The sequence below is a fragment of the Schistocerca gregaria genome, chromosome 3, assembly GCF_023897955.1.
Source record: "Schistocerca gregaria isolate iqSchGreg1 chromosome 3, iqSchGreg1.2, whole genome shotgun sequence".
Taxonomy (NCBI): domain Eukaryota; kingdom Metazoa; phylum Arthropoda; class Insecta; order Orthoptera; family Acrididae; genus Schistocerca; species Schistocerca gregaria.
Window position 1 is genome coordinate 869,858,065 of NC_064922.1, and position 26,461 is coordinate 869,884,525.

Consider the following 26,461-nt stretch of genomic DNA (forward strand, 5'->3'; position numbering starts at 1 on the left):
GCAGTCAAAACCTTTCCCTAGAAAATTAATCATGAGTCACATGTCTATTGTTGTGTATCTTCTCAGTGTAAAACCAAAGTGTTTTATTATTTGCAAGACAAGGTATTTTTTTTTATTTGGCCGGTCATGATACTTTTAACTGTATGTGGTGTTAGTACGTAAAAAAGACAAATATTATCGCTGACAGTTACCACTGCATAAAGTTAAAGGGCGTCGAAGCTAACAGCTCCGATATACAGGCTATACCAACACATCGGCATACTTTTTTATGACCCAATTACTAATTAGGTGCTTAATTCAGTCGTTAAACTTTAACCATTCTGGATCTAAAGCCACGCTCTGCGAACCACTGCGAAATACGTGGCAGCGGGTATTCCGCATTGTACAACGTACTAGAATTTCTTCCCGTTCAACTCGCACATGAAGCGCGGGAACAATGACGGCTCAAAAGTCCTCAGTGTGTGCATTTCTCAAACTCTCTTTTCATTTAACGTACACCAAAGTACGAATCAAACTTTCACCACACCCCTATATGTGATTTCTTTTCCTAGATGCAAAAAAGCAAACACGCGAACTACATACAATATTTTTTTATAGTGAAACAATTAAGAGGTACAAATTTTGGAAATTTATTACCCCAAGAAACGATTTGGCTACAATATTTTTTGTACTGCATATTTTACATGGAGAAGATTAAGACACATTAAAAATCTCGGTATACACCAACGTGGCGTTACACGGCGAAAAAGAAGTGCTGAATTAATACTTTGAACAATGAATGTAGCCACTATTATTTACGCAGGATTGAATTCAGTTTTTCATTCATTATTCACCAAAAGATTTTGTCAGTAATAAGTGTTTCCAATAACACCCTATTACTATCCCCATTTTCATGATCCTCTCCAGTATTCTTTTACTCCTCCTCCGAATTCATTGTGCTTTCAAGCGTCGAGGTAGCCGCGCTCCTCCCTCTACACGCACTTTAAATATTTGCTTATCTCAACTGTCCGCAACTGTCCGCCCCCGGTAGCTGAGTGGGGTGCCGGCACGGGAGCTCAGCGTGTTCGGTCAGAGAGGCGGTGGCCCTCAGTAATAATAATAATAATAATAATAATAATAATAATAATAATAATACCCGTAGAAGCCCGGGAAAAGGAAGGGCCTCCGGTATGTTCTGCCAGTCGTAAAAGGCGACGAAAAGAACAAACCACTAATAGGGATAACCCCAATTTCAGTGTGATTAGTTGGTTCAGGACAGAACTAATGAAGCCTCGGACTAGCGCTGTCATGGTCGGGGACGACGCTTGAACCCTATGCCCATCCACCATGGTAACGACACTGCTAGCCACACGGAAAATGATTTAAATCCAAATAGAGGTGTTTTGCAGGACATGCTTCCTGCAACCACCCTAGAAGGAAAACAAAGACAGAGGATGAGATGGTCTGATGAAGTTAACCGACACCTCATGTTCTGTTATTACCAAGCAACAAACTTAGGAACCAACACAACTGGATACAGATCACAAGTATACATGACATTTATTACCAGATACCCAGAATTAAAATTTTTAACAGAACAACGACTAGCTGTAATAATAAAAAATAACAGGATACCCCAGTCACAATTAGAAAACATCAAACAACAAGTACAACAAATACTGGAACAAAATAATTTACAGTCAGAAGGAGAATAAAATACAGTAATGGACTCAAACATCCCAGAGCAAACAAACCAAGAACAACACGAATCAATTAAACAATCAGAGGAAAACGAAATCTTAAGACAATCACCAGAACAAGCGCGAATAGAACACGAAGTGACACACATGTTAGATATAGAAGAAAAATTTCAGCTGACACATATAGAATACAAAGACACAAATACAGACATTAGACCATTCTTTTATAGACCACCAAATAACCCACAAGTCGAAACAACAATAACAACTATCAATACAATCATACACAACAAAATAAATGAAAATACAACTATGGAAGAGTTACAACTACTGGTTTATATAGGAGCACTCAATACACTAAATATACACACTTGGCAGAGATCAGAACCAACCTACACAGAGGAGAAACCCACAAAACCAGCGTGGCAACACAGGCTACAGATCAGAATAGAAAACCTGAGAAGAGACATCGGACAGCTAACACAAACCAAAAGAGATTTTACCAGACAATAGATAACACACACATTAAAATAGGCAATCCACCAAACATACAGGCATGGAACACTTCTGGAGCAACATATGGTCAAACCCGGTACAACATAACAGACATGCACGGTGAATACAAGCAGAAACGGACACATACAAGACGATACCACAACTGCCTGAAGTGGTAATTTTGCAACATGAAGTCACCCGAGCAATTAATTCTACGCTCAATTGGAAAGCCCCTGGAAAAGATAAAATAGCAAATTTCTGGCTAAAGTAGTTCACCTCAACACATTCACATCTAACTAAATTATTTAACAGTTACATTGCAGACCCATACACATTCCCTGATACACTTACACATGGAATAACTATCTGAAACCTAAAAATCAAGCAGACACAGCAAACCCAGCTAAATATCGCCCCATAACATGCCTACCAACAATATACAAAATATTAACTTCAGTCATTACACAGAAATTAATGACACATACAACACAGAACAAAATTATAAATGAAGAACAAAAAGGCTGTTGCAAAGGATCACGGGGAGGTACAGAGCAACTGATAATAGATGCAGAAGTGACATATCAAGCTTAAACTAAACAAAGGTCGCTACACTACGCATACATTGATTACTAAAAAGGTTTTGATAGTGTACCACATTCATGGTTACTACAAATATTGGAAATATACAAAGTAGATCTTAAATTGCTCCAGTTCCTAAACATAGTAATGAAAAATTGGAAAACCACACTTAATATCCAAACAAATTCAAATAATATCACAACACAGCGAATACAGCTTAAGCGTGGAATATACCAAGGAGACTAATTAAGTACTTTCTGGTTATGCCTTGCTCTGAACCCACTATCCAACATGCTAAACAATACAAATTATGGATACAATATTACTGGAACATACCAACACAAAACCACACATTTGCTATACATGGATGATCTAAAACTACTGGCAGCAACAAATCAACAACTCAACCAATTACTAAAGATAACAGAAGTATTCAGCAATGATATAAATATGGCTTTTGGAACAGACAAATGTAAGAAAAATAGCATAGTCAAGGGAAAACACACTAAACAGGAATATTACGTATTGGACAACCACAGCGACTGCATAGAAGCGATGAAGAAACCGATGCCTATAAATATCTAGGATACAGACAAATAGGAATAGATAATACAAATATTAAAGAAGAACTAAAAGAAAAATATAGACAAAGACTAACAAAAATAATAAAAACCGAACTGACAGCAAGAAACAAGACAAAAGCTATATATACTTATGCTATACCAATATTGACCTACACATTTGGAATAGTGAAATGGAGTAACACAGACCTAGAAGCACTCAATACACTTATACGATCACAATGCCACAAATATAGAATGCATCACATACATTCAGCAACAGAAAGAGTCACATTAAGCAGAAAGGAGGAAGGGGATTTATAGACACAAAAAACCTACATTATGGACAGGTAGACAATTTAAGAAAATTCTTTCTAGAACGAGCAGAAACGAGCAAAATACACAAAGCAATCACTCATATAAATACATCGGCTACACCACTGCAATTTCATAACCAGTTCTACAACCCTTTAGATCACATAACATCAACAGATACAAAGAAAGTAAATTGGAAAAAGATAGCACTACATGGCAAGCACCCGTATCATCTAACACAGCCACAAATCGATCAAGACGCATCCACCACATGGCTAAGAAAAGGCAATATATACAGTGAGATGGAAGGATTCACGATTGCAATACAGGATCAAACAATAAACACCAAATATTACAGCAAGCATATTATTAAAGATCCCAATACCACAACAGATAAATGCAGACTTTGCAAACAACAAATAGAAACAGTAGATCACATCACAAGCGGATGTACAATACTAGCAAATACAGAATACCCCAGAAGACATGACAAAGTAGCAAAAATAATACATCAACAGCTTGGCTTACAACATAAACTAATAAAACAACATGTTACCACATACAAGTATGCACCACAAAATGTACTGGAGAACGATGAATACAAATAATACTGGAACAGAACCATTATAACAGATAAAACAACAACAAGTAAGAAACCTGACATCATACTCACCAATAAAAAGAAGATATCAACACAACTAATCGAAATATCCATACCCAATACAACAAATATACAGAAGAAAACAGGAGAAAAATTGAAAAATACATCCTACTGGCTGAGGAAGTAGAGGACATGTGCCATCAGGATAAAGTTGACATTATACCAATTATACTATCAACTACAGGAGTCATACCACATAATATCCACAGTACATCAACGCAATACAGCTACATCCAGTCCGCCCCCGGTAGCTCAGTGGTCAGCGCGACAGACTGTCAATCCAAAGGGCCCGGGTTCGATTCCCGGCTGGGAGATTTTCTCCCCAAGGACTGGGTGTTGTGTTCTAATCATCATCATTTCATCCCCATCGACGCGCAAGTCGCCGAAGTGGCGTCAAATCGAAAGACTTGCACCAGGCGAGCGGTTTACCTGACGGGAGGCCCTTCTCACACGACATTTCATTTCAGCTACATCCAAACTTGTATATACAACTACAGAAATCTGTAATTATTGACACATGTTCAATTACCCGAAAGTTCCTAAATGCAATGTAACATATACCGTACAGTTAAAAGGAAGTCACGCTTGATCAAGGTCCGCGTCACTTTCCATTTTTAACCGGTCCTAAGGTCTTTAAAGGAAAGAAGATAATAATAAAAAAAACTGAGTAAAGGAGTCAACGATCAACTTGAACGGATGTCTTGTGACGTCCGCCTAGACCATATGCAACGAACAAAATGAAGAGAGGAAAGAAAGTGGTCAGCGCGACAGAATGTCAATCCTAAGCGCCCGGGTTCGATTCTCGGCTGGGTCGGAGATTTTCTCCGCTCAGGGACTGGGTGCTGTGTTATCCTAATCATCATTTCATCCCCGTCGAAGTGCAGGTCGCCGAAGTGGCGTCAAATAGGAAGACCTGCGCCCGGCGAATGGTCTACCCGACGGGAGGCCCTAACCACACGGCATTTACCTTTTTAACGCAACTGACGCACGTCAATCACCACACGTTGCTTTCTTCTGTCCAGACACTTATCAGATTATTTCAATTCTCTCTCTTTTCTGGTCTTTGCTATTGCTCTCCTCAAACTCCATTTCTCTGGTGAAGTAACCCTGCTTAGGTGTATTTCCTATAGTGCCAAACGCTCCAAGGTATACGCTATAATTGGTGCCGTAACTGCATTGTAAAGTTGCATTGTTTTCACATTTCTTTCTTCCCTACTAGGTGTTATTAATCTGACAGCACGCTGAGAATGCTTTCTCAGTTTTACTTAGCACATCTTGTTCTATTATAGAATTGTACGTAATACGGTATCTCAGCCAGTAGAGAAATTGCCCACGAAAGTATAAGGTCCCGAGTTCGAGCCTCGGTCCGGCACAGTTTTAATTTCCCAGGAAGTTTCATGTCCTGCGGATATGTATGCATGTCTAAAGAACATCGCAGAGTACTTGTAAAAACACAGGTACTGCAATATAGTAGAAAACGAGAAGTGAAGTGTTTATTATTTCAAAGACAATCGCCATGCAGTTATTATACTTACCCCGCTGTGAGACTAGACGATAAATGCCTTCATGGAAAAAGTCTGCGTGTACCTACAGGAGCATGCTTGTATCCGGGCGTGCACCACTTCGCCAGGAAGCAAACCGACACCCACGAATGTCTCTTCAGGGCACCACCAAAAAACATGGAAATCGCATGAGGATCGATCTGGACTGTGTGGAGGATGTGTAAGGGCTTACCAGCGAAACTTACAGGTATGCAGAGAAAGCGAAGCAATCCTCGCAAAATGTAGGTGCTGCGACCCCGAAACTAGTAAAAATAAACAATCAAAGTAACAATAATTAAGTGTAGCTGTGAAGCTACTATTTAAGGAAAAATACTTCGTAACCCATTGGCAGCGACCTCGTATCAAGAGTTGAAATAATTTTCTGTACAACAGCAATTAAAGAAACTAATCAGCGGTACTGCCATTCCCAATTCTACGAGGCTTGTTCAGAAAGTGTACTAAATTTGTATATAGTTTAAAAAAGTTTATTTAAAAAGTTTATTTAAAAAAGTTTATTGAAAAAATGTAGGCTATAGTTGATACATTTGTTGACTAGTTATCCACATAATCGCTATCCCTTTCAGTACATGTGGTGAGCTGTGGCACAAGCTGCTTTATGCCATCCTCTAAGAACTCTCCCGCCAGCTCCTCACCCCACTTCGGAACCTCTTTCTGTACCAGCTCGTCGGTTGAAAAGTTAATTCCACTCATGTGTTCCTTCAGGGAGATGAAAAGATGATGACCTGTTGGCGCCAAGTCAGGGAATACGGTTTTTTTTCTCTTCATACCATCCCATTCAGATGAAGCTAGGAGCACCTTGGTAGCTAAGGCTGTGAGAGGACGGGCGTTGTCCTGCTACAAGCACACTCCTCTCGTCATTATTCCGCTCCTTTTGAGTTTCTTAGGTTCTCACAATATCGTTGTTCAGTGATTGTCTCCCTCTGAGGTAGAAATTAGACCAAAATGATACTTTTTCGTTCCCAAAACACGGAGGCCATGAATTTTTTTGCCCGAAATTGTGGTTTTTAATTTTTTGGCATGTGAAGTATTAGTGTGACGCAGCTGTGACGACTGTCTATCTCGGACGTGTAATGATGCACCAACGTTTCATCTACATTCACAACAGTGTTAAGAAAATCCTCACCTTCCAATTCAAGTCGCTCAAGAAACTTCTTCTTGTGCTGCTATGTCTGCCCATCTTGCGCACCGTCTCCGGTATCACAGCGTTTCTGTGTGTCTCGTGTAAGGGAGTTCTGGAAAGCTTTGGAAACATCGCAGAAATTTCATCCACTGTCAATCAACAGTCTTTACGAACAGTTTCCTCGATTTTTTGCCCCAACTCAGTCAAAATGGAAGGTGTTCCACTCCTCTGTTCGTCGTAAATATTTGTTCTGCCTCCAGTAAACACTATATCACTTAAACAGACTTGTTCTAATCATAACATACTTGCCGCAAACCGTTTAAATTCGCCAAAGAATTTCGGTGATTGTTATTCCTAACGCGAGTGGGAAGTGGATTGCAGCACGTGGCGAGATTTCTTACCGACGTCTTTCATGCAACTGGACGCTACAATGTGAGTTTACGTACTACCATGCTCCTGCTATACTCTTTCTGATCAGAGGGGGGGGGGGGGGGGGGGGGGAAGGGGGGGGGGCGTCCTCTACGACTCAGTGTTGTCTATCCACAAGAAACGAGAAAGAAGAAACTTCAGCCCATTATGGTCACAGTACACTTCCTGAAAATGCCTCATAGTACGGTTACGTTTACGCAGCTGCCGCTTCGTTCCCAGAGGAGCGCGCAGACTAACGATCAGGGATTCGAACGGCTGCCCTCGGTTTCCCTCCGCTGCAGCACGCCGCCTGCGGCGCCGCTGACCTGCATTCTCAATGTTGGCAGCGTGCCCGCCCCGGCGCCTTAACCAGTTCTCTGCCGCTGCCTCAGAAGCACCGCCCTCAACATGGTGTCTGCACATCTTTTGGGCAAACCAACAACGCACTTTACGCGCCATCCGCTGCGACAAGTCACCAGGTGGTGTATGGGAAATTGTTCACGGTCTATGCAGATGTAACATCACGGTGCCTAATGGCACAGAAGTTTTAAGCACTTGATAATGCAATAATGTAGTCCCGAAACATCATGTTGTAAATATATCACAAGCTTCACAACTGGTGTGTATCATACTCAGTATTAATTCATGAGGCGGCAGTTGCACAACAGTTTCAAAACAGATGAATGGTTGTTTGGACAAAATCTATATCTACACACACTGCCGGAAAAAAAATAGAACACCCTTGAGAAATCTCTGTTGATCCGTCATGGACAGGGGACATTAGTTGATCAAGTAATTGTCAATATCAATGAAATTTAGCAACATCTCAGTGACACGATTGTTGGAGAATTTAATTGATGTTGACAATCTCTTGAGAAGAAACTTCCTGGCAGATTAAAACTGTGTGCCCGACCGAGACTCGAACTCGGGACCTTTGAATTCGCGGGCAAGTGCTCTACCAACTGAGCTACCGAAGCACGACTCACGCTCGGTACTCACAGCCTTACTCCTGCCAGTATCTCGTTTCCTACCTTCCAAACTTGACAGAAGCTCTCCTGCTAACCTTGCAGAACTGCATTCTGGAAACATCCCCCAGGCTGTGGCAAAGCCGTATCTCCGCAATATCATTTCTTTCAGGAGTGCTAGTTCTGCAAGGTTAGCAGGAGAGCTTTTGTAAAGTTTGGAAGGTAGGAGACGAGGTACTGGCAGAAGTAAGGCTGTGAGTACCGAGCGTGAGTCGTGCTTCGGTAGCTCAGTTGGTAGAGCACTTGCCCGCAAAAGGCAAAGGTCCCGAGTTCGAGTCTCGGTCGGGCACACAGTTTTAATCTGCCAAGAAGTTTTATATCCGCGCACACTCCGCTGCAGAGTGAAAATCTCATTCTGGAATCTCTTGAGAAATTTCCAGTTCACTCCAAATTTACTGAAATACTGTACGTATGGAGTACACGGCAATGTTACATTTACGTGCCAGTAGTTCAGGCGCTTTTGAGGTACCAGGTATGGTCTCATGCCGAATCATTCATTCATATCAGTACGTAGAATAGACTCCACATTCGGCAGTGCAAGTATACTGTAAAAAAAAAAAAAAAAAAAAAAAAAAAAAAAAAAAAAAACCACGGAAGGAAACCGGTAGACGTTATGTAAACGTACGGACAAACAAATGATTACAGTTTCAGAAAAAACAGGATGACAGGATGATTTATTCCGGAGCAAGAACTTTACAGATTGAGTAAGTCAATAAGGTGTTGGCCCACCTCTGGCCCTTACGTAAGCAGTAAGGCAGAGTTGTTGGATGTCCTCCTGAGGGGTATCGTGCCAAATTCTCCCAATTGGGGCGTTCGATCGTCAAAATCCCGAGCCGATTGGAGGGCCCTTGCCCATAATTCTCCAAACGTTCTCAATTGAGGAGAGACCCGACGACCTTGCTGGCCAAGACAGGGTTTGGCAAGCACGAAGACGAGTAGTAGAAATTCACGCTTTGTATGGGCGGGCGTTATATTGTCGAAATGTAAACTCACGATGGCTTGCCATGAAGGGCAACAAAACGGAATGTAGAATGAAGGCTTTCACGACCGGGTGACATGGCTGTTAATATACTTTCCGAGATGTGAGGTGGTGGTCCAAGAACTTTTCTGCTCTTTATGTTTCGTCCAAGACTGCGCTGGGCTTCCTCAGAGGCGCTGCTCCGATGAGTCTTGCCGACTGACTGGTCGGGTGTCTGAGAGCGAGTTATATATTGTGAGAAATGGGGGCGTGGTTCAGGAGACACGTGATGAGCAGTGATAATCCATAGCAAAGATAAGGTTGACTATCGATTACCACCTTGTCAAAGATAAAAATTGTTAGCAATTTTGTAGAGCCACTGTCCATATATCGCTAAGTTTCATAGCCTCCTCTTTCCTATTAAAATTACCGTGATGTTTATAAATATCAATAGCTTCTCTATATAACCGTGGATAGTAATTTAACGTTGTAGATAAAACTTCGGTATCCGAAAACTTCGCTTGGTGGTTGCCTGGTTGAAGAGCATGTTTCGCTACAGCTGATTTTTCTATTTTTCCAAGTCGACAAAGATTTTTATGCTCTTTCAGTCGCGTATTTACGCTTCTTTTGGTAGTACCAATATAAACTTTACCACAGGTACATGGAATATTATACACACCACATGTCGACAGGGTAGGGCGTTTATCCTTCACAGATCGTAGTACTTGACTTATTTTCTTCGTTGGTTTAAAGACCGGTTTTATGTCATGTTTTCGTAAAATCTTACCGATCCGATCTGTTACTTTTTTAATAAAAGGGAGAACTACTGTATTTTTCTGTCGTTGTGGTTCATTCTTATCTTTTGGTCTTCTGTTCCTTTGACGCAAAATTCTATTTATCTCTTTTCTTGAATAGCCGCTTTTTTCAAAAGCCTGCTTCAGATGTTTCACTTCAGCATCCAAATGTTCAGGTGTACATATCCGTTCCGCTCGATCGACAAGACTTTTTATGACACCCCTTTTTTGTTGTGGATGATTAGAATTTTTATGTAAATATCTGTCCGTATGTGTTGCCTTCCGAAAAACTTTATATTCCAAGCTTCTATCGGACTGTCTCATAACTAAGACATCCAAGAATGTAGAATATAGAATACTGTAGACGTCCTACTGTACTGTAAGCCTGCCGCGGATGACAACCAAAGGGGTCCTACTGTGAAATGAAATGACACCCCAGACCGCCACTGGTGGTTGTTGGGCCATATGACGGGCGACTGGTTGGTTGGTATCCCATAGCTGTCGGGGGCGCGTTTCACCAGGAATCACATTGACTGAAGTAGGACTGTCTTCAGTGATGAATCCCTCTTCGAATCGAGTCCTGATGATCAGAGAAGACGTGTCTGGAGACGTCCCAGACAGCAGTGGGATACCAACCTCACTGTCGACTGCCATCCGGCCTGACAACTACGAGTAATGGTCTTAGGAAGATCGCTTTGGTTATCATCCATGGCACCATCCATGGCACAGCGGAACGTCCACGATATTCTACGTTTCGTTTTGTTGCCCTTCATGCCAAGCCATCCTGGGCTTACATTTCAGCAAAATAATGCCTGCCGACAAAAGCGAGAGTCTGTACTGCTTTTCTTCGTGTTTGCCAAATCCTACAAGCATCAGTAAGGTAGCCGGATCTCTCCCAAATTGATAACATTCGAAGCATTATGGGCAAGGCCCTCCAACCAGCTCAGGATTTCGACGATCTGACGCACCAATTGGACAAAATTTGGCACGATCCCCTCAGGATAACATCCAACAACTCTGTCAATCAGTGTCAACCCGAATAACAGGTTGCATAAGGGACAGAGGTGGGCCAATGCTTTATTGACTTGCTCAATATGTGAAGCTCTTTCTATTGAATAAATCATCCAATTTTTCTGAAATTGTGATCATCTGTCTGTCTGTCTGTCCAAGTACATCACATCTACCGGTTTCCATCCCATCGGAAAATTCTTTCGTGGAGCGTCTTTTCTTTTTTGTTTTAGAATGTATTAACTTTGGCATGTAACGGATCACAAATGTGACTTTCGGATATATTATTCCACACTTGCTCGATCTGTTCGCTTACTCTGTAAGAACTGTGGGTAAATGAGTAGCGCATATCAATTGTCCCCTCATGTCTCACACACATCCGATTGGAGAAAAGTCCAGCAATAGTGCTGGCCAGGGAAGGCGCTGCACATCTCGCAGACTATGTCCAGTTGCACAGACTTTGTTTGGGCGAGTATTATGCTGCTGAACCACCACATCACCTTCCTGTTGCAAGGACGGCAGAACTGGTCGAGCAACATTCTGCACGCATTGATCGCTGGTCAGCGTTGCCTCCACAAATATCAAAGGTGAATGAGAGGTGCAGCTTATCTTACCCCAGACTGTAAAGACTTGGGTAGGGCCAGAGTGTCTTGGAGGAATGCACATTTAGAGACAGTGTTCATCAGATCTACTTCGTACGCGCAAACGACCATCACTTGGGTGCAGGCAGAATCTGCGCTCACCGATGAAGACAGAGGCACGCCATTCCATGTTCCAGGCGATCCTCTGACGGCACCAGTTAAGCCGTGCACGTCTATGCTGTAGCATGAGTGGAAGACAGGTGTGCGCGCGCCCGTAATCACAGTGCAAGTAACCAGTCCGCAACAGTTCGTGTTGGCACTTGCGAGGTCACATTTGCCCTTACCGGTGCTGTAGAAGCTGTACGATCAACCACTGCTGCCCTTGCATTACACGACGGTCGTGGCGGGCGCCTGTGCTACATGGACGTCCAGAACCTGGTCTACGAGTGAGAGAATGCTCACGTGTCCAATATTGCTAGCACAACTGACGTGGCACGTCCACCTTGTCTCGCAGTTCTCCGAAATGGCCGCCCCGCCACTTTAAAGGCCACAACTTGACCCCTCTCAAACTCGCTATGTTGGCTGCGGGAAGCACAAGTGAGTGTCCCTGGCGTGGTGCCTGCTTGCTCTACACGTCTGAACAACGCCAAGCCTTATGAGCATGGGCATTTCCTTTTAAAGAGCAGATACAGATGGCGCTCTAGGGTCTAATAGTTATGCCACACCATCTGCTGCAACATCATCATTATCTACCATCCTCTAGATGGCACATTCTGTCATCGGAACTATACCGACACACTCTCTCAAAGGGTTGAATTTTTTGCCTGGCACTATATACATTACCGGTGAAGTGTCAAATAAAGGCATTGTACAGAATTCCTGCGCAATACATACACTCCCTACAACTTTTTGGCAAGGTGTTAAATTTAATTTGGTACTTTTCCTACGAAATGTACAAAATGCCTAGGTATTCTATAAAATGCAAAATGGACACAGATAAAATACAAAATTACAATGAAATAACATGTTCAATCTAGAAATGAATGTAAAATTAAGGCATGAACATTACCACAATTGTGTCTGAAAATCGACTTATTCTGAAGTTTTGATAGTTGTTTTAACCATTAAGAAAATCTAGTCTCAAGCGACGAAAATGGAACTTCTCTCCGACAAAATGTTCGCGTTAGTTGAGAAAGGATCTACAGAACGAGTTCTTGTTTCTGAAACTGATAAAGGTTATGGGGACGTTCGCAATATTTTGGCTGTCGTGGTTGATGTGACAAATGATAATTTATAAAAACTATCATTAGATACCAAAGAAGGAATTCTAAAGTAGTTCTACACAAACTCACAACAGGCAAGAAATCTCTTCTAAATTCAGAAGATGGTCTTTTGGACAAAGAAGTATTTCTCAGGTCAGCTGCAACTTGGCACTCTACAGGGACTAGAAAAGGATTTGCAAAGTAGTGCATGCGCAAAAATAAGTGCCAAAACCGCAGCTGTTCGCATGTACAAAGAAAAGTTATCTGCAATTCAAAATGTCACTTCAGTTCTGCTTGCTGCAATAAATATAGCGTAAAAGAAGTACAGCTTCGAACTGTATAAAAATTAAAAGTTTAGATTCACCTATTGTTTTGTAGGTCTTAATTGACCAATGACGACGAGATTGCTTCATTTCCACTGTCGTAACCGTATTCACGTCCCTTATTATTTCCTTATAACGAACATCTGTTAGAAAAACAGTTTCTTGAAAAATAGCTCATTACATGTAACACACTATAAAACCTCTGTTTCATTGCCCTTGAACGATCATCACCCACAGCATTCTTCACAACCATTGCATGCAGCCCTCCACTTTAACGAAAAGACACTGACAAAACTGGACTCCATTCGAAATTGACTGTAACTGTCAACACACTTCAATTACCTTTCTTCCATACTTTGCCATAAACGTAATCGGCATTTTCTGAAATGCCTAGGCAAAGCATTAATAAAATGCAATTCATACCCTGCCTGATTTTTGGTATTCTTTTGCTTAGGCATTCCATAAAATTTCTCAGTTTGTCGCTAACATATACACTCCGCAAGCCACAGTACAGAGAGTGGGAAAGGGTATTTCGTATCAATATTTTTCGGTTGTGTATGTCATTCCGTTCGTGTACCGAAAAAGAGGAAAAATAGCTGTCTAGAATCCTCTGCACGCGCCCTAATCTCTCTTATCTCACTGTCACGGTACCAATAAGAGAGATATCACGGTCGCACAGCCTTCCTTGGATATTAGTTCGCTGCATTTCCCCTACAGGCTTTCGCGAAAAACGTTCCTTCTCTTCCAAAGATTTAAGTTCCCCAAAATTTCGTTACTCTTTCGTATAGACCCTGAAATGCTACTGCAATGCTAGCAGCGCGGCACATCTATAAATTTGTTCGATTTTTGCCATCGTGCCTACCTGACACGATTCGACACCCGGGAACGCTACACCAGAACTGGTCACTTAGCGGCCCGTTTGGCGTTAAGTGCGCAACCCAAGACTCATCGCTAGGCATAAAACTTGGGCAAACAGCGACTGTATGATGTTGCTTTTAGAGCAGGGGGTCTCTAAACCTTTCCATGATGGAACGCTTTGAGAATCCTGGTACTTTCATGGAACACCTTATGTATTTTGAAGATAAATAAAACTTTTAAAATGAGAAATCTTGTTTTATTTAGTGATTACTTCAATCTTAAATCATAACTAATAACATAGAAATCAAGATTTAAAAAATTAGTATCGTCAAAATGTCCAAAAAACCACCATTTTTTTTTCTTGCGGTACACTTCCTGTGGAACACGGGTGTTTCGCGGAAAACATTACGGGAAACCATGGTTTAGAGTACATTACAAAATGTACTCGTCTATCACACGTAGAACAAGATTGTTTTCTTTTTTTCTGCTATACCCTTCCTTTATCTGTCAGTTGTGAAACTTGGAAAATCAGAATGGTATTAGCTGTTCATGTTGTACATTAATGACCCGGCAGACGGCATTAATAGGAACTCAGACTTCTTGTAGATGATGCAGGTATCCGCAATTACATACTGTCTGGGAAAAAAACTTGCATATACATTCAGATCTTGATAAGATTTTTAATTGTTGTGCACATTGGCAACTTGCTTTAAATGTTCATAACTGTAAGACTGTGCACTTCAAGAAAGAAGAATACATTGAGTCACAACTGGAATCTGTCAAATTACACAGATACCTGGATGTAACAATTTGTACGGATGTGAAACTGAATAACAACATATTCTCAATTGTGGATGAAGCAGGTGGCAACTTCTCTCCATTGGTAGGATACTGGGATAAAGCAACGAGGTTATAACAGAGATTCATTAAAGACATTCGTGCTACCCAGCGCAGAATATTGCGCTAGAATGTGGAACCGATATCAAATCGGACTATCAGGGAATACTGAAGGTTTACGAAGAAGGGCAGCATGTATGATCACAGGTTTGCTTCACCGATGGGAGAACGTCACCGAGATACTAAAAAACATGAACTGACAATCATTAGAAGATGAACGCCAAGTACACCGGGAAATCCTACAGTCAAATTTTCAAGAAGTGAGGAATCTTGGGACATATAACAATCTCCTACGTATCGTTTCCGTAGGCAGCGCCAACACGAGGTTAGTCTATTTACATCACGCACAGAGGAATTTTAAAAAATGTCCCTTTCCGCGTTTCATATATGAATGGAACGAGATGAAGCCTTATTAAGTGGTCTGCTGTGCACTTCACAGTGCTTTTCAGAGTATAGACGTAGAGTATTTTTTTTCCCCAGCCTGGCTATAGGGAGTGGCCTCGCACGTTGTTCATTCAATGTGTGCTACGCATTATACTACACTGTCGTAACTAATAACTGTACAGATCTGATTTCGCTGACGATTATAGGGTGGCGCACGAGTAGCTGACACATCTTAACATTGAATAAAAGTTACAGCTCAAGTTGTATTTCATTTAAATTTCGCTCCAACGTGCTTTGTTTCATGAAAATGTTGGCAGAGGTCGTGTCGCTGCAATATCGGCAGTCCCTTATTTCGCAGAGTTTCACCGTGGCCGAAGATGGACGTTTATCCGTTCAACAGCGCGTGAAAGCATTTCTCCTTTATGCTGAATTGAAAAGCGTCACAGCAACGAAAAGAAGACTTAGGGTAATATTCAACACACGCTGGGCTCCATCAAGGAACATAATTCTCCGATTAACGAGGAAATTTGAAGACGTTGTTTGTCGGAAGGGTAACGGCCTTGGACACCGACTGCTCTTTATCCGTAAACGAGTGGTCATTCAACGAAATCCAAACAAGTCATCCCGGCGGGGCATAAAGGGAAATTGGTATGTCTTGTTACTCTATTCTATACACATAATTTTACAGAGTGGTCTCAAGCTCTTTCCCATAAAATGACTGTTACGGAAGGGACTAGACAGAAGAAGATGAGAAGACCGGAGTAATCATTACGCGCCGATGAAAAACATGAAATAATGTTCAACACATGGTTCTCAGACGAAGCTTACTTTCATCTAAATGGAACAGTACACAAACAAAATGTTTTGGGGATAGAGAAAAACCGAAATACGTTCATCAAAAAAAGATAGATGGGAGAAAAGTGACAGGCAGAATAGTTCTATCCAGGGATGCCTTAATCGAACGAGTGTTATTCAATGTAACTGTCAATCCCGACAGATGCAAAACGATGTTGAAAATTACTGTATGTCACATCATCTTGCCACCAGTCTTCTAATGAACACAGTGGTTTATGCAAGATGGCACAACGCCTAATACAGCTAACAATTATTGGATTTTCTACAGGATTTTTTTTTTCTGTTCATTGGCTATCAATAGTAGAATGTGAGTTTTGACGATACGAACGTAAGAACAACACGACATGGTCGTATTAGTATTAATTAGAGTAATTGTAGGCTACGCCCTAAGATTCATACTATTTATTGCCTACAAAAACCGGAATATACTTCATGGACAGTCCCCGAGTGAAGAAAAAACTCCAGCCTGGCCGGGAATCGACCCGGCTCCCTTTGCTTGGCAATCCGCCGCGTTGACCCTTTAGCTACCGAGGCGGACTGCAGTGAATATTCGGCAATCGTGTTACTCCCACCGCAACCTGCAGCGCTATCATTGGGTATTCTTTTGGCCTCCAAGCCCAGATTCAAACCCATGTGACACTTTAATGGGAATTTTAGAAAGAGAAACTATTCCCTTTCAGCCCACCGGATATTATGGAAATGCATGTCCGGATAGTGTAAATGTGCAACGAGATAAATAAAGACTAGTGCCGCAAAGTTGTGAGGAATATGCGTGTTCGTCTTCGTGTCGTCGTCCGCTGCAATGGAGAGCATATTGAACACGTGATGAAGTGATTTCCATGGACCAAACTACCAGTGTGAAAAATTTGAAAATGTTCATTTCAGAAATGAAAGTGTTGCGACAATATTTAATGTTTCAACTATTTGTGAGCCGCCTCATGCCAAAATACCGAAAGACTGGTCAGGTTTCACGGAGGAGGTCTGAACAGATTAATTACCAGCGTGGCTTGTCAGAAATAAGCCAGACAGTTTAGAAGCCTTATCGGAGGTTTTGCTGTGGATGTTAGCCGCTGCCTGGGGCTCCCGTGTCGTGGCGTCACGGCAGCAGGTAGCCAGTTGCGTGGCCGGCCAACGCAATTTTGTCTCAGCACGCGACAGCGCCGGGCAGGTGACCTCTCTGAAGGTAACTACGTTTAGTAGGAAAACGAGCTACGATTGCTTCGGGACGAGCAGTTCCACGAACATCGACGCTGCGCACATCATACAAAAACCTTAACCTCATATCTTATTACGTACTTGCCGCGCCCTTGGCGTTTACTGCGGCAACGTGACACGACGGATTCTGCAAGTGCATAATGCGGAGCCAAGTCAAACCCAAATCGAAAAAAAACTCCTGGAGGTCTACGTTTGCACTTATTCTGATGTTTGAGATAATATCACAGATAGGAACTTCCTGGCAGATTAAAATTTACTTCCGAACCGGACTCGATCCCGTAATCTTTGCCTTTCGCGGGCAAACACACTACACCCTGAGTTATACAGGAGCGAATAACAGTTTTACTTCGGCCAGTGCATTTCTCTTACTCTTCAAATATTACTACCTTGCAGGACTAGCACTCCTGGAAGAAAGGACATGTTGTTGTTTTCTTCAGTCCTGAGACTGGTTTGATGCAGCTCTCCATGCAACTCTATCTTATGCAAGCTCCTTCATCCCCCCGTACTTACTGCAACCTACATACTTCAGAATTTGCTTAGTGTATTCATCTCTGTCTCCCTCTATGTTTTTACCCTCCACGCTGCCCTTCAATACTAAATTGGTGATCCCTTGATGCCTCAGAACATGTCCTACCAACCGATCCCTTCTTCCAGTCAAGTTGCGCCACAAACTCCTCTTCTCCCAAATTCTATTCAATACCTCTTCATTAGTTACGTGATCTACCCATCTAATCTTCAGCATTCTTCTATAGCACCACATTTCGAAAGCTTCTATTCTCTTCTTGTCCAAACTAGTTATCGTCCATGATTCACTTCCATACATGGCTACACTCCATACAAATACTTTCAGAAACGACTTCCTGACACTTAAATCTATACTCGATGTTAACAAATTTCTCTTCTTGACAAATGCTTTCCTTGCCATTGCCAGTCTACATTTTATATCCTCTCTACTTCGACCATCATCAGTTATTTTGCTCCCCAAATAGCAAAACTCATCTACTACTTTAAGTGTCTCATTTCCTAATCTAATTCCCTCAGCATCACCCGACTTTATTCGACTACATTCCATTATCCTCGTTTTGCTTTTGTTGATGTTCATCTTATATCCTCCTTTCAAGACACTATCCATTCCGTTCAACTGCTCTTCCAAGTCCTTTGCTGTCTCCGACAGAATTATGTCATCGGCGAACCTCAACGTTTTTATTTCTTCTCCATGGATTTTAATACCTACTCCGAATTTTTCTTTTGTTTCCTTTACTGCTTGCTCAATATACACACTGAATAACATTAGGGAGAGGCTACAACCCTGTCTCACTCCCTTCCCACCCACTGCTTCCCTTTCGCGTCCCTTGACTCGTATAACTGCCATCTGGTTTCTGTACAAATTGTAAATAGCTTTTCGCTCCCTGTATTTCACCCCTGCCACCTTGAGAATTTGAAAGAGAGTATTCCAGTCAACATTGTCGAAAGCTTTCTCTAAGTCTACAAATGCTAGAAAGGTAGGTTTGCCTTTCCTTAATCTATTTTCTAAGATAAGTCGTAAAGTCAGTACTGCCTCACGTGTTCCAACATTTCTGCGGAATCCAAATTGATCTTCCCCAAGGTTGGCTTCTACTAGTTTTTCCATTCGTCTGCAACGAATTCACGTTAGAATTTTGCAGCTGTGACTTATTAAACTGATAGTTCGGCAATTTTCACAACTGTCAACACCTGCTTTCTTAGGGATTGGAATTATTATATTCTTCTTGAAGTCTGAGGGTATTTCGCCTGTCTCATACATCTTGCTCACCAGATGGTAGAGTTTTGTCAGCTCTGGCTCTCCCAAGGCTATCATTAGTTCTAATAGAAAGTTTTCTACTCCTGGGGACTTGTTTCGACTCGGGTCTTTCAGTGCTCTGTCAAACTCTTCACGCAGTATCATATCTGCCATATCATATTCATCTAAATCCTCTTCAGTTTCCATAATATTGTCCTCAAGTACATCGCCCTTGTATGGACCCTCTATATACTCCTTCGACCTTTCTGCTTTCCCTTCTTTGCTTAGAACTGGGTTTCCATCTGAGCTCTTGACATTAATACAAGTGGCTCTTTTCTCCAAAGGTCTCTCTAATTTTCCTGTAGGCATTATCTATCTTACCCCTACTGACGTAAGCCTCTACATCCTTACATTTGTCCTCTAGCCAACCCTGCTTAGCCATTTTGCACTTCCTGTCAATCTCATTTTTGAGACGTTTGTATTCCTTTTCGCCTGCTTCATTTACTGCGTTTTTATATTTTCTCCTTTCATCAATTAAATTCAATATTTCTTCTCTTACACAAGGATTTCTACAGGCCCTTGTCTTTTTACCTACTTGATCCTCTGCTGCTTTCACTACTGCATCCCTCAGAGCTACCCATTCGTCTTCTACTGTATTTCTTTCCCCCATTCCTGTCAATTGTTACCTTATACTCTCCCTGAAACTCTGTACAACCTCTGGTTCTTTCAACTTATCCACGTACTATCTCATTAAATTCCCACCTTTTTGCAGGTTCTTCAGTTTTAATCTACAGTTCATAACCAAGAGATTGTGGTCACAGTTGACATCTGCCCCTGGAAATGTCTTACAGTTTAAAACCTGGTTCCTAAAGCTGTGTCTTACCATTATATAATCTATCTGGTACCTTCTAGTATCTCCAGGATTCTTCCATGTATACAGCCTTTTATGACTCTTGAACCAAGTGTTAGCTATGGTTAAGTTATGATCTGTGCAAAATTCTACCAGGCGACCCCCTCTTTCATTTCTGTCCCTCAATCCATATTCATCCACTATTTTTCCTTCTCTCCCTTTTCCTACTCTCGAATTCCAGTCACCCATGACTATTAAATTTTCGTCTCCCTTCACTACCTGAATAATTTATTTTATTTCATCACACATTTCATCAATTTCTTCATCATCTGCAGAGCTAGTTGGCATATAAACTTGTAGTAGTGTAGTAGGCATGGGCTTTGTATCTATATTGGCCACAATAATGCGTTCACTATGCTGTTGGTAGTAGTTTACCCGCACTCCTATTTTTTTTATTAATTATTAAACCGACTCCTGCATTACCCCTATTTGATTTTGTATTTATAACCCTGTATTCACCTGACCAAAAGTCTTGTTCCTCCTGCCACCGAACTTCACTAATTCCCACTATATCTAACTTTAACCTATCCATTTCCCTTTTTAAATTTTCTGACTACCTCTATATTAAGGGATCTGACATTCCACGCTCCGATCAGTAGAACGCCAGTTTTCTTTCTCCTGATAACGACATCCTCTTTAGCAGTCCCCGCCCGGAGTTCCGAATGGGGGACTATTTTACCTCCGGAATATTTTACCCAAGAGGACACCATCATTTAACCATACAGTAAAGCTGCATGCCCTCGGGAAAAATTACGGCTGTAGTTTCCCCTTGCTTTCAGCCGTTCGCAGTACCAGAACAGCCAGGCCGTTTTGGTTAGTGTTGCAAGGCCAGATCAGTCAATCATCCAGACTGTTGCCCCTGCAGCTACTGAAAAGGCTGCTGCCCCTCTTCAGGAACCACACGTTGGTCTGGCCTCTCAACAGATACCCCTCCGTTGTGGTTGCACCTACGGTACGGCCATCTGTATCGCTGAGGCACGCAAGCCTCTCCACCAACGGCAAGGTCCATGGTTCATGGGGGTAGGACATTTGCGGAGAAATAGCTTAGCCACAGCCTACGGACATGTAAGGGATTGTTTCACGGTTGAATCATTCAGTCTGCAGCAGTGTGTGCCATGAAGCAAAGAATGCAATAGATTTATAAGATTTAAAAAGTAGGAGAGAGGTATTGGCAGGAGTGAAGCTGTGAGAGAGGGCGAGTGTTGTGGCTGGATAGCTGACTGGTGGAGCATTTGCCGCAAACGGAAAAGGCTTAGGTTCGCGTGTCGGTCCGGCACACAGTTTTAATCGCCAGCAAGTTTCAAATCAGCACACACTCCGCTGCAACGCGCAGATTCATTCTGGATCCCACAGATTGTTGTAGGAAGAGGTCAGCGAGGACAAGGCCATCCGCACCGCATCCGATAGTACTTACGCGCATCCACAAGTCTGCGACCCTCATCCGCGTTTATTAACCCTCACAATACCAATGGCGAAGGGGGAGGCTTATTTTGCCCACTTATTGTAATATAGTGCCCAAATATTGCAATCTAGTAAGTTACGTTTTAAAAATTCGAAAAGTATTTGTTTGTAATGAAATCTTCTACCGAATTCCATAAATCTGTTTTCAGTTAAATTTAACCCAAAAATTTAAGTGTTAGTATCAAATGTAGCTTTCCCCAGTGAATCTCATATTCAATATTTTCAAGTTGAAGACCTTATTTACACATCACTATATCTTTAAAAATTATGTTGTAGGCATAAAGTACTCCGCCCTCTTCGGCTTGTTATTGAAAGTGCGCTGACATTGCTAAGAGTGTGTGCTGAAAGCTATTTTCATATTCTAGACCCTACAAACACATCATTCATTTCTTAAATGTGAGTTGTTAATGTAATGTAATGCAACTATACTTAACTAATAATTTTTTTCAATTTTTTTGGTGGGCACAATGTACTGGTCCCCCCCCCCCCCCCTCCTCCTCCCTCCCCTCACCCCTTGGTAATGGGTTTAACCTTTCGGTACACCGGAGCTATGACAGTTTATTTGCATTTGGCCTGAATTTTCTTCAGCTAAAATCTACTAAGACATCTCGCTAAGAAGGTATTTCGTACTCATTTTAAACATTTTACAGATGGGCCTCGTTATTTACATTTCGTAGGAAAAGAACGTAGATGCTGATCATGGTAACACTTTAATACAACATAGGCTCCTATATTACCGGTACCCAACACAAATTACAACATTTTGTGGTAATTACTGAAACTGATTTTGTGAAGTCTTCTGCGAAACATTTCAGTGGAATTGGGTACTCGAAGTCGTGGTAGAAATTGTATTTTATACATCGTTAAATGTAGTAACGTAGTTCGTTCATCACATGTGCGTTAAATCACCATAGTGTCAACATGCTAAACTCACTGCAACACGTACACTATATGATCAAAAGTATCCAGACACCTGGCAGAAAATCACTTACACGTTCTTGGCGCCTCCATCGGTAATGCTGAAATTCAGTATGGTGTTGGCCCGCCCTTAGCCTTGATGACATCTTCCACTCTGTCTTAACGCCTGTGGCGATTAATTTCGAATGTAACCATACCATGATTTCGTTGTGGTGGGTGGTCGGTTTACACTTGACTGTCCCTTATAATACCAAAGTATGCAACACCATAGCTATTAACATTTTTGCATATATAATCGAGAAAAGTACGTTTAAAACGTGAATCATCTGAATACAATACCAGGAGACCCAGAATGAATTTCCACTCTGCAACGTGAAACATCCTGGCAAATTAAAACTGTGTGCCGGGTCACCTGCCTGCGAAAGGCAAAGGTCCCAGGTTCGAGTACCAGTCATACAGAGTTTCAATTTGCCAGGTTGTTTGGAAACCTATACTAATCCTAAAGACACTTCTTTTAGTGTGTGAAAACAAAATGACATCTATAAATGCAGTTTGTGTCCTCACAGGTCTAACCGAAAAAGTCTGCTTTCAAAAGTAGTTTATCTGTTACTAAGATGCCCATGGCATGCAAAGACATTATTAGCTGTATGATTCGTATGTATCCATACACAAATAATATAAACTGTCAAACAATAAAATTCTTAGTAAACAAACTTGAAAATTAGTTCATGTGGTTGTTGGAGACACAGTGAGTACGCACATTGAATGGTTGACGAGACGTGTCCCTCAACTCCCACATCCTTCTGTTATGCAATGGGCTGCTGCTACTATGTAGTAATTACGTCTTGTAGCTGACAGATGCATAACGGTTTAGCAGTTTTCCTTCAATATACGACGGATATAGCTGAATTAAATTATTTCTCATGCTGGTGGCGACAGAATATGACTTGAGTCACGATGCATGATTGGGGAAAAAAACGTCACACTGTTAACGTTGCAGATATTAGTGTCTCAGATTTAAATCGTTTATTCATTTTATTAGTTTCAACAATTTATCATTACGGGTGACTTGGATTGTCCCCTAATGCTTAATTATACTGTCGGTCTTCCTAGAACTAAGACTACTATGATCTTAGTTTGGATCCTGGGTCCCGCACATCTGTAACCTTTCATCATTTCTTTTCTAGCTAGACCTATCACACACTGTCGTGTATGGATTTTCTTCTCTTGATCCAATTGCTTTCCACTTCTCCTTGACTTACTTCTTCCAATTCCATGCAATCCTCATCTCTATCAATATCATTTTGACCATCGTCACGGTATGCGCTGGAAGTCGCCAACTAATCATTAAAAAAAAAAATTGTATTCCCGGGGATGAATTCATCTTCTTGCAAAGTCGTGGTAAGGAGAAAGCGTATTTTTTCACGCTTGATATATCCCGGAAACGTTTACAAAGATGATCAGAGTAAATGTGTATAAATGTTAGGTCTTTATAAATTGATAATAAAAGTCATTTCTTAAAAAGTTGATTTGGGAACTTGTTAAGCGACACACCCTAGATTGTGCAGCAAGCATTCAGGTGGGCGTATAACTGCTCCATGTACGACTGCATTCGGGAAATACTGTACATTTCCCCTGATAACCTTCTTGGTTTTTGAGAACTAGGAGTACCTTAAGAGCTGCCGTCAATTACAAAGTGGAAACTTCCTGGCAATCAGATCAATTTACACAGCGTGGGGTATTAGAAGATAGCGATGTGCGTCTTTTGCAACCGGCTATCAGCATCATATGGGCATTACGCAAAGTTTATGGAGACATCCGCAATAACGAGGAGAGGACGAAAGCTCGCAAGGCGAACTAAGCGGGGGAGCTGATTATCTGCTGGCTTTGCGCCACACTGGTCCTCTGCTGGTGGCAGCAACAGCTGACAACACTTGCACCGTATCTGACTACACAGCTCAACTACACAGGAATTTACAAACTGTGCTGGCTCTGTAGTCTTTCCTTTTAATCATTGAGTCCCGCCACCTTCCGCATATGAAAGAAACCTTGACCTTTCCTTTCTATTTGCTCGGTTTCATGGATCAGTACAATGGTCCTTGAGACAGAACAAGATGAAAGTCACTAATAATTGCTGCAAACGAACTTGGCAATAGTCAAGTATGAGGGCAAGGCAACAGGTAAATATGACTAGGAACAACAAATAATTACAAGTTAAAATTTACAGGGACTTAAGAGAAGATTCTGCTGATCGGGAACTGTAGGCCTCTATGTGTCCTCTCATTGCCAGTCAAATGGTTGTAATAACCAGTCAAATGGTGGTAATAAAAGGGGAATGTTTTCTCGCAGGCAAGATTCGAACTACACTACTGGCCATTAAAATTGCTACACCACGAAGATGACGCGAAATTTAACCGACAGGAAGAAGATGCTGTGATATGCAAATGATCAGCTTTTCAGAGCATTCACACAAGGTTGGCGCTAGTGGCGACACCTACAACGTGCTGACATGAGGAAACTTTCCAGCCGATTTCTCAGACAAAAACAGCAGTTGACCGGCGTCGCCTGGAGAAACGTCGTTGTGATGCCTCGTGTAAGGAGGAGAAATGCGTACCATCACGTTTCCGACTTTGATAAAGGTAGGATTGTACCTATCGTGATTGTGGTTTATCGTATCGCGACATTGATGCTCGCGTTGGTCGAGATCCAATGAGTGTTAGAAGAATATGGAAGCGGTGGGTTCAGGAGGAGGAGGGGGGGGGGGGGGGGGGGTTAATACGGAACTCCGTGCTGGATCCCAACGACCTCTTATCACTAGCAGTCGAGATGACAGGCATCTTATCCGCATCGCTGTAACGGATCGTGCAGCCACGTCTCGATCCCTGAGTGAAAAGATGGGGACGTTTGCAAGACAACAACCATCTGCACGAACAGTTCGACGACGTTTGCAGTATCATGGATCATCAGCTCTGAGACCATGGCTGCGGTTACCCTTGACGCTGCATCAGAGACAGGAGCGCCTGCAATGGTGTACTCAATGACGAACCTGGGTGCACGAATGACAAAACGTCATTTTTTTTCGGATGAGTCCAGGTCCAGTTTACAGTATCATGATAGTCGCATCCGTGTTTGGCGACATCGCTGTGAACGCACATTGGAAGCGTGCATTCGTCATCGCCATACTGGCGTATCACCCGCCGTGATGGTATGGGGTGCCATTGGTTACACGTCTCGGTCTCCTCTTGTTCGTATTGACGGAACTTTGAACAGTGGACGTTACATTTCAGATGTGTTACGGCCCGTGGCTCTACCCTTAATTCGATCCCTGCGAAACCCTACAAAATGTTCAAATGTGTGTGAAATCTTATGGGACTTAACTGCTAAGGTCATCAGTCCCTAAGCTTACACTCTACTTAACCTAAATTATCCTAAGGACAAACACACATACCCATGCTCGAGGGAGGACTCGAATCTCCGTCGGGACCAGCCGGACAATCCCTGACTGCAGGGCCTTAGACCGCTCGGCTAATCCCCCGCGGCGCGAAACCCTACATTTCAGCACGATAATGCACGACCACATGTTGCAGGTCCTGTACGGGCCTTTCTGGATACAGAAAATGTTCGACTGCTGCCCTGGCCAGCACATTCTCCAGATCTCTCACCAATTGAAAACGTCTGGTCAATGGTGGCCGAGCAACTGGCTCGTCACGATACGCCAGTCACTATTCTTGATGAACTGTGGTATCGTGTTGAAGCTGCATGGGCAGCTGTACCTGTATACGCCGTCCAAGCTCTGAATCAATGGCCAGGCGTATCAAGGCCGTTATTACGGCAAGAGGTGGTTGTTCTGGGTACTGATTTCTCGGGATCTATG

The 26,461-nt window shown here is 42.2% G+C and overlaps 1 protein-coding gene and 2 non-coding genes across 3 annotated transcripts in view; 2 read left to right on the forward strand and 1 right to left on the reverse strand.

The window, feature by feature from the left end:
* The window catches only part of LOC126354907 (fumarylacetoacetate hydrolase domain-containing protein 2), a 147,374-nt gene that overhangs the window by 68,966 nt on the left and 51,947 nt on the right, over nt 1–26,461 (reverse strand). The window lies entirely within an intron of this gene.
* Trnad-guc (transfer RNA aspartic acid (anticodon GUC)) lies at nt 4,531–4,603 on the forward strand. Its single transcript has one exon. It is a non-coding gene; the product is annotated as a tRNA-Asp (tRNA).
* On the forward strand, nt 8,620–8,694 carry Trnal-caa (transfer RNA leucine (anticodon CAA)). The gene has a single exon. It is a non-coding gene; the product is annotated as a tRNA-Leu (tRNA).